This window comes from Phyllobates terribilis, unplaced genomic scaffold, assembly GCF_046119375.1.
Source record: "Phyllobates terribilis strain yellow unplaced genomic scaffold, ASM4611937v1 Scaffold_5__5_contigs__length_657084704, whole genome shotgun sequence".
Taxonomy (NCBI): Eukaryota; Metazoa; Chordata; class Amphibia; order Anura; family Dendrobatidae; genus Phyllobates; species Phyllobates terribilis.
Window position 1 is genome coordinate 429,240,138 of NW_027362765.1, and position 7,729 is coordinate 429,247,866.

Genomic DNA, 7,729 nt, shown 5'->3' on the forward strand with positions numbered 1-7,729 from the left:
CCACTCCACACTATCAAAGGCTTTCCTTGTGTCTAATGAGACCACGACTCTATGCCCAGCATTATCAGCGGCCAATTGCATATTAAGGAATAGCCGCCTCAAGTTAATGGCCGTCGATCTATCCGGCATAAATCCTGACTGATCCGTGTGAACAACACCAGAGACCACCCGGCTCAATCGGTTAGACGTTACTTTAGCTAAAATTTTAATATCAGCTGGTAATAAGGATATGGGTCTATAAGAATCTGGCTGTGTCCGGTCCTTATCTGCCTTGGGCAGAACCACCACCGTAGCCTCCCGCATTGACTCCGGTAATTCTCCCACCTCCAGAGCCGCCAAAAACTCATCTTTTAATTTTGGTAATAGTACATCTCTACGATGTTCATAGAATTCTGTCGGTAAACCATCTGCACCTGGGGCTTTATTATTTGCCATTGAAGCCAAAGCTTCCTCCATTTCCTCTACCGTCAGGGGGCCCTCCAAGCTATCCCTAGCCTCCTCACTAAGCCTAGATAACTGAATGCCCCTCAACATAACAGACAACAAGTGACCAACTTTTTCACCCTCTTCATAAAAGGCAATTTTTTTGAAATTCCCTCTTCTTTTCCCCATTGGCCAGAAATATTTTATCCACCTTTTTTTGAGCTTCCTTCATGTTCTGTTGCGCCTCTACAGTGGGATTAAGCACCAACTCCTCCTCTGCCCCCTTCAGCGCAGCCAATGCCTCTCTTTCCTCCAATCTGTTCTGACTTTTACATCTGGAGATATCTCAGATCAGCAAACCCCTAGCATAAGCCTTCATTGTGTCCCATACAGTTCCTATGGCTGTACTTCCCATATTTTCCTGGAAGAATTCCTCCACCTCTCCTGCTATTTTCCGAATATCTACCGTTTCCAGCCATACAGGGTGAACCTTCCACTCTTTCCGTCCACCATTCCCACACATACCGGACCTCAGTTCCACCAGCAAAGGACTATGATCAGAGAGTATCCTAGGCAAATAATCAATATGAGCGATGTTTTGGTTAACCAACTCATTTCCCAAGGCTAAGTCTATTCTAGACATAGAGCCGTGTGTCGATGAGTAACATGAATATGTCTTCACTTCCTTATGTCTCACTCTCCACAAATCTATCAGGCCCACCTCTGACACATATTTAGCAAAGGGTGTCTCCTCCTCTCCGTCATTTCTTCCCGGTTGCCTACTAGTTTTGTCCCAAATTTTATTCATTATATTGTTAACATCTCTAATCAGTAACACAGGGGTCCCTGTCCAATGCCTCGTAAATTCTATAATCTCTTGCAGTTTTGTCCCAGTAAATGGCGGTGGGAAATACACTGCCACCACACTATATAATTTGCCATAAAGTCTGCTGACTAGAAAAACGTACTGTCCATCTTTATCTATTTTAACCTCAACCTCCTCAAATGGAGTCCCCACATGCACCAAAATGTAAACCCCTCTCGCATATGCAGAATAAGTAGAGTGGTATGCTTTTTGAACCCATTTCCTCGCCAGGAGCCCAATTTTGTCCCTCGTCAGCTGTGTCACTATGAGGCAGATAATGGAAGGCCTCTGGGCCATAATATTTTGGAGAACAATAGCCCATCTCTTACGGTCTGCCAAACCACTTATGTTCCAGCTTAACACCTTAACCATACCCGCCATTGTTTATCAGATTCAACTTCTGTGTATATGACCACATCATAATATGTCCCCCATGCCGTCCGTCCCCACCCCACCCCCACATCCAACACCCCCTCTCCCCATACCCCAAACCAAAACTCCTCTGACCGCCCCTATCTCCTCCAATCTACCTCCAAATTTGTCGTTCCATTCTCTCCCCATCCGAGAGTGGGTGAATGAAATCGGCCTATTCCACCAACTATCTTCCCAAAGGTCTCTCCCGCCTTATGAAAAACATAGTATATAAAACGTATATAAACTGTATGCACCACCAGTACGCCGCTCCAGTCCATGAGCAGACTTATATCCTGTAACAAGTAGTTAAATGCAACCGAAAAAGGATAGCAAAGGATAATTATAAATCACATTCACAAAAACACAATCTGCCTCTCTTCAGCTGTCCTTGTGCTCTCGCACTCGTCTAGAATTCTTTTCAATCCAGTCCAATGCTTCTTCTGGAGATTGCAGAAAGTGTACTCTACCCAGTGCAACCAGTCTCAGCTTAGCCTGATACATCACAGAATACGCAAGTCCCATGTCTCTCAGTTTTTTCTTTACATCTCTATAATTCATGCGCATTCCTTGCACCGTGGGTGAATAATCTGAGTAGAACGAGATGTCTTGTCCATCAATTGTTAAATCCTTGATCTTTCTTGCCGTACGTAAGATAGTGTCTCTGTCCCTGTAATTTAAGAGCCTCGCCAGCATGGCCCGGGGAGCTGCTCCTGGAGGCTGGGGTCTCAGTGGGACTCTGTGAGCTCGCTCTACAACAAAGACCTTTTATAGTTTATCAACTCCAAATTTTTCCATCAGCCAGTTCTCAATAAACTCAGTAGGGTTTGATCCCTCTGCTTTTTCCAGGACCCCCACTATCCTGACATTATTGCGTCGTGACCTGTTTTCCAAGTCATCATTTTTAGCAATGACATCTGTTAATTGCTTGTCCAGCTTTTTCTGAACAGTTTGTAAAGATATTATAGTGTCCTCAGCAGTGCTCACTCTTTCCTCTACCTCTCCTGTGCGGATGTCAGCTTTCTGCATGGCAGCTTTAATGTTAGTAATTTCTGTTTGTACACCCATAACTTGCTTTGACAACTTTGTAAGCGCCTGTTTGCAATATGACACCACAGTGAACACATCCTTCAGAGTGGGTTCCTCCACAATAGGGTCAGCAGTAGACTCCATATTTTTGTCCTGGACCACATCTCCAGAGCAATCAGCCTCACATTCTCCTTTACCCACAGTATTCTCCTGATCTTCCATAACATCTTCTGCCCCAGCCCCCCTTTCTGTGCTCACCCACTTCCACCCTTGCAAACCTCTCAAGGCGCGCAGCAGCCGACATCCTCCTGGAGCACGCAGCATTTTCTCTGGCCGCCTCCTCCTGAGTCTCAGCGCCATCTTGGCCCCATCCCCCTCTACCAGGGCCAGGATCTCACTGCCTGGTGCGGGTCATTGCTTCTTTCCTGCTTGACAGAAACGCTCCCCAGGGCGGCAGGAGAGCCTCTCACAGGATCTGGCGGTGTCTGAAGGGCTCAGCGGTACACCGGGTCGGCGCACACAGCGACGGTCGGCGGGAGAGCACCAGAACACGTCCGCTTACATCCCTGGCTAGGCCACGCCCCCCCAGCCCCTTGATTTCTAAACATCTCACCCCCACCCCTCTCTCAGCTCCTGACAAGCTGCTGTTACCAGTTCTGTTTAATCGCAATCCTCTACAACCAGCCTCAGGACTTACGGTCTTGAACTGTGTGCATTTTTATATGCATTATCATCACTGTATTTGCATATAGAGATAACAAATTGGACTCCAAAACAAACTGCTGATAGCTGAATGTGTTACAGAACAACTAGTGCTGAGATTTATAGTTTTACTAATACTACAGCTCTGCTGCTCACCGGAACTATCACTCAAAGAAGAGAGCCTGCCTTGCTAAGAATTAGGAAGTAAGGAGACTGGAGTGGTGTGAGCTGCTCCAGAGACAACTTGAAAATAACCATTTAATGCTTATACTCATCCAAGTGATTCTCCGATTATGTTTTTGTCACACATTTTACTTTCTGTGGTAAATTTTGGTCAATATTAAGTTTGTGAAAAACTGAGCACCGAAATGTTGCAAACATTTGGAAAAAGTTACATCTTAAAGATGTTTATTCTGCTTTTAAGGCTGGTTTTACTTGTCTGATATTGACTGTCCAAATAATGGACATGTCTGGACTGGCCACGGCTCTCCTGAGCGGAGCTCAACAGCCTCAGAGTCTGAAACTGAGTTGACATGTTTCACCTACAGGTCATTTTGTTTCTGGTTTTCTTGGTACTTCAGTTTATAAAGTATCATCTCGGGCACAGTGCATTATCATTATTTTTACTGTGCAAAATATCAAGAGCTTGATCCAAAGAAGGAGAGAAACCTTTCAGATTGGTGTCATTTTCTGCCATTAGACTGGGAAGCTGACTGCCGCCAGACTCCCTGCTCTGATTGCACAACACCGGTCCTGGAATCACCAAACGACCATGGTATACATTGAGGAAAATAAGTACATAATACACTGCCGATTTTGCAAGTTTTCCCAGCTGCAAAGAATGGAGAGGTCTGTAATTTTTATCGTAGGTACACTTCACCTGTGAGAGAGAATCTAAAAAAAATTCAGAAAATCACATTGTATGATTTTTACATAATTAGCATTTTATTGCATGAAATAATTATTTGATACAATAGAGAAACCTAACTTAACATTTGATACAGAAACCTTTGTTTGCAATTACAGAGGTCAGACATTTCCTGTAGTTCTTGACCAAGTTTGCACACACTGCAGCAGGAATTTTGGCCCACTCCTCCATACAGATCTTCTCCAGATCTTTCAGGTTTCGGGGCTGTTGCTAGGCAACATTGAGTTTCAGCTCCCTCCAAAGATTTTCTATTGGGTTCAGGGCTAGAGACTGGCTAGGCTACTCCAGGACCTTGAAATGTTTCTTACGGAGCACTCCTTAGTTGCCCTGGCTGTGTGTTTCGGGTCACTGTCATGCTGGAAGACCCAGCTACGACCCATCTTCAATGCTCTTACTGAGGGAAGGAGGGTGTTGGCTTCAGTCTCATGATACATGACCCCATTCATCCTCCCTTCAACACAGTGCAGTCGTCTTGTCCCCCTTGCAGAAAAGCACCCCCAAAGTATGTTTCCCCCACGATGCTTCATGGTTCGGATGGTGTTCTTGGTTTTGTACTCATCCTTCTTCCTCCAAACATGGCGAATGGAGTTGATACCAAAAAGTTCTATTTTAGTCTCATCTGACCACATGACCTTCTCCCATGCCTCCTCTGGTTCATCCAGATGGTCATTGGCGAACGTCAAACAAGCCTGGCATGTGCTGGCGAGAGCAGGAGGAACTTGCGTGTCTTGCAGGATTTTAATCCATGACAACGTAGTGTGTTACTAACGGTAGTGTTTGAGACTGATCCTAGCTCTCTTCAGTTCATTGACTAGGTCCTCCCGTGTAATTCTGGGCTGATTCCTGACCCTTCTCAGAGTCATCCTTACCCCATGAGATGAGATCCTGCATGGAGCCCCAGACTGAGGAAGACTGACAGTAGTCTTGTGTTTCTTCCCTTTTCTAATAATTGTGCCAACAGTTGCTGCCTTCTCACCAAGCTGCTTGCCTATTCTTCTGTAGCCCATCCCAGCCTTGTGCAGGTCTACAATTTTGGCACTGGTGTCCTTAGACAGCTCTTTGGTCTTGGCCATGGTGGGGAGGTTGGAGTGTGATTGATTGTGTGGACAGGTGTCTTTTATACAAATAACAAGTTCAAACAGGTGCAATTAATACAGGTAATGAGTACAGAGTAGGAGGGCTTCTTAAAGAAAAACGAACATGTCTGTAAGAGCCAGAATTCTTGCTGGTTGGTAGGTTATCAAATATTTTATTGCATGAAATATGTAAAAATCATACAATGTGATTTTCTGGTTTTCATTTTTAGACTCTGTCTCTCACAGTTGAAGTGTACCTACGATAAGAATTACAGACCTCTCCATACTTTATAGGTGGGAAAACTTGAAAAACTGGCAGTGTATCAATTACTTATTTTCCCCACTGTGTGTTGTCAGTTATAGCTTCTGTGCCCCGATTCAGCACTGCTGTACGTGGCTATATGCTTGCATCGGTCTCCTCGACCATTGCTCCATTCAGAGCGGGCACTGCAGAGCTCCGTCCTGTGGATAGGTGATGCGCTTATATGGTGGACTAACCCCTTTTTAATACAGCTAAACACAGCCTCTATGAGTGATGCAATATATTTCCAATGTTACTCAATTTAGATTCATTCTTTGCAAACTGTAAAGCCGTGTATCGGGAAGTAGAAAAAGTAAAGACCATTGGTATGTTTGATATCTGATTCTTTTATCCTGATCAATTGAGATGCGTTTCAGGGTATAAACCTCTTCTTCAAACAAATAGATGAACTTACAAAACTAGAACCAATACATTCTCATGTGAAACATTGTCCCGGGAGCGGACTGTGATGTATAGACGGGCCGTGGGTCAGGAGGCCTGAATTAGAATCAGACATTATTGCTTATACTCGTATTCTGTTTCACAGATGACTGAATCTATGTTATTCATATCAATTGATTGTGTTTTAGGATTGAAACCCCTTTTTCAAATAGATCTAGTCATTCCATTTGTCTAAGAAATGGATTCATAAAAAAAAAAAAAAAAAAAACATTGAAAAACTGGAGCAAGTTCAGAGAAGAGCTACCAGGATGGTGAGCAGACTGCAAACTATGTCCTATGTTTCACTGTTAAAGGATCTGGGAATGTTTAGCTTGCAAAAAAGAATGCTGAGAGGAGACTTGATAGCTGTCTCCAAATATCTGAAGGGATGTTACAGTATAAGAGGGATAATCCTTATTCTCATTTGCACATGGAAACACGAGAAGCAATGGAATGAAACAAAGGGAGAAGATACAGATTAGATATTAGAAAAAAATTCTTGACAGTGAGGGTGATCAATGAGTGGAACAGGCGGCCACGAGAGGTGGTGAGTTCTCCTTCAGTGGAAGTCTTCAAACAGAGGCTGGACAGACATCTGTCTGAGATGGATTAGTGAATCCTGCATTGAGCAGGGGTTGGACACGAGGACCCTGGAGGTCCCTTCCAACTCTAACATTCTATGATAGGCCAAAATGCAATCAATTTATCTGAATAAAAGAAATCAAACAATACCAATCATCTTTGCTTTTTCTTCATTCCGCTGCTTGCCACTGCATGAATGTTTACATTTCTTATATCCTGCACTACTTGCATACCAGTGGGATACAGCGAGTAGATGAATGACAGAAGTCCTGCCCTGCAAACGGCATCTTTGTAAAATCAAATGTTTCCAAATGCTGTGCCTTTATCCACCCAGCCCTGATGAGCACAGCAGCAATTGTCCACCTTTATCAACCACCTCATTGTTCTGAACATACGGTATGTACTTTTACTATGGTGCTTTTTTTATCTCTAGTATACTTTGCTTTAAAGCAATAAAATCATGTTGATTGGTAGAGCTATTGTGACATTAAGAAGTAGTGCTGTTGCTTCAGAAGCGTCCAGCAACTAGAAGGGTTAACACAGTCACAGGAGACAGGGAGTGTTTTAGCAGAGCCCCAGGGGGATTGTGGGGAACATGTTATTGTAGTCTGGCTGAAGTAGAAGAGAAAGGTGATGTGTTATCTGGATCTGACAGAAGGCAACTGAATATGATTCAGATCAGGAGAGAAACTAAACACAGGTCAGATAAACTCCCTGAACTAACAGTGCAGAGTATTATCAGGCAGGAAGATAAGGACTGGAAGGAATTGTGTCACAGGGATCATCTCCATCATCAAACCCTCCCCCTTCCCCCCTCCATCTCCATGCAGGATAAAGAATGCTGTGTACTATTGTGTCCTTGTGAAGGAAAAGCCTGTGGTTGTGTATGTATAGAAGTGTGCTACTGAAGAGACTGTAATACTGTGCCTTGTGAAGAAACTATTGTATTGTTACTGGAGCCGGTTGCTCAA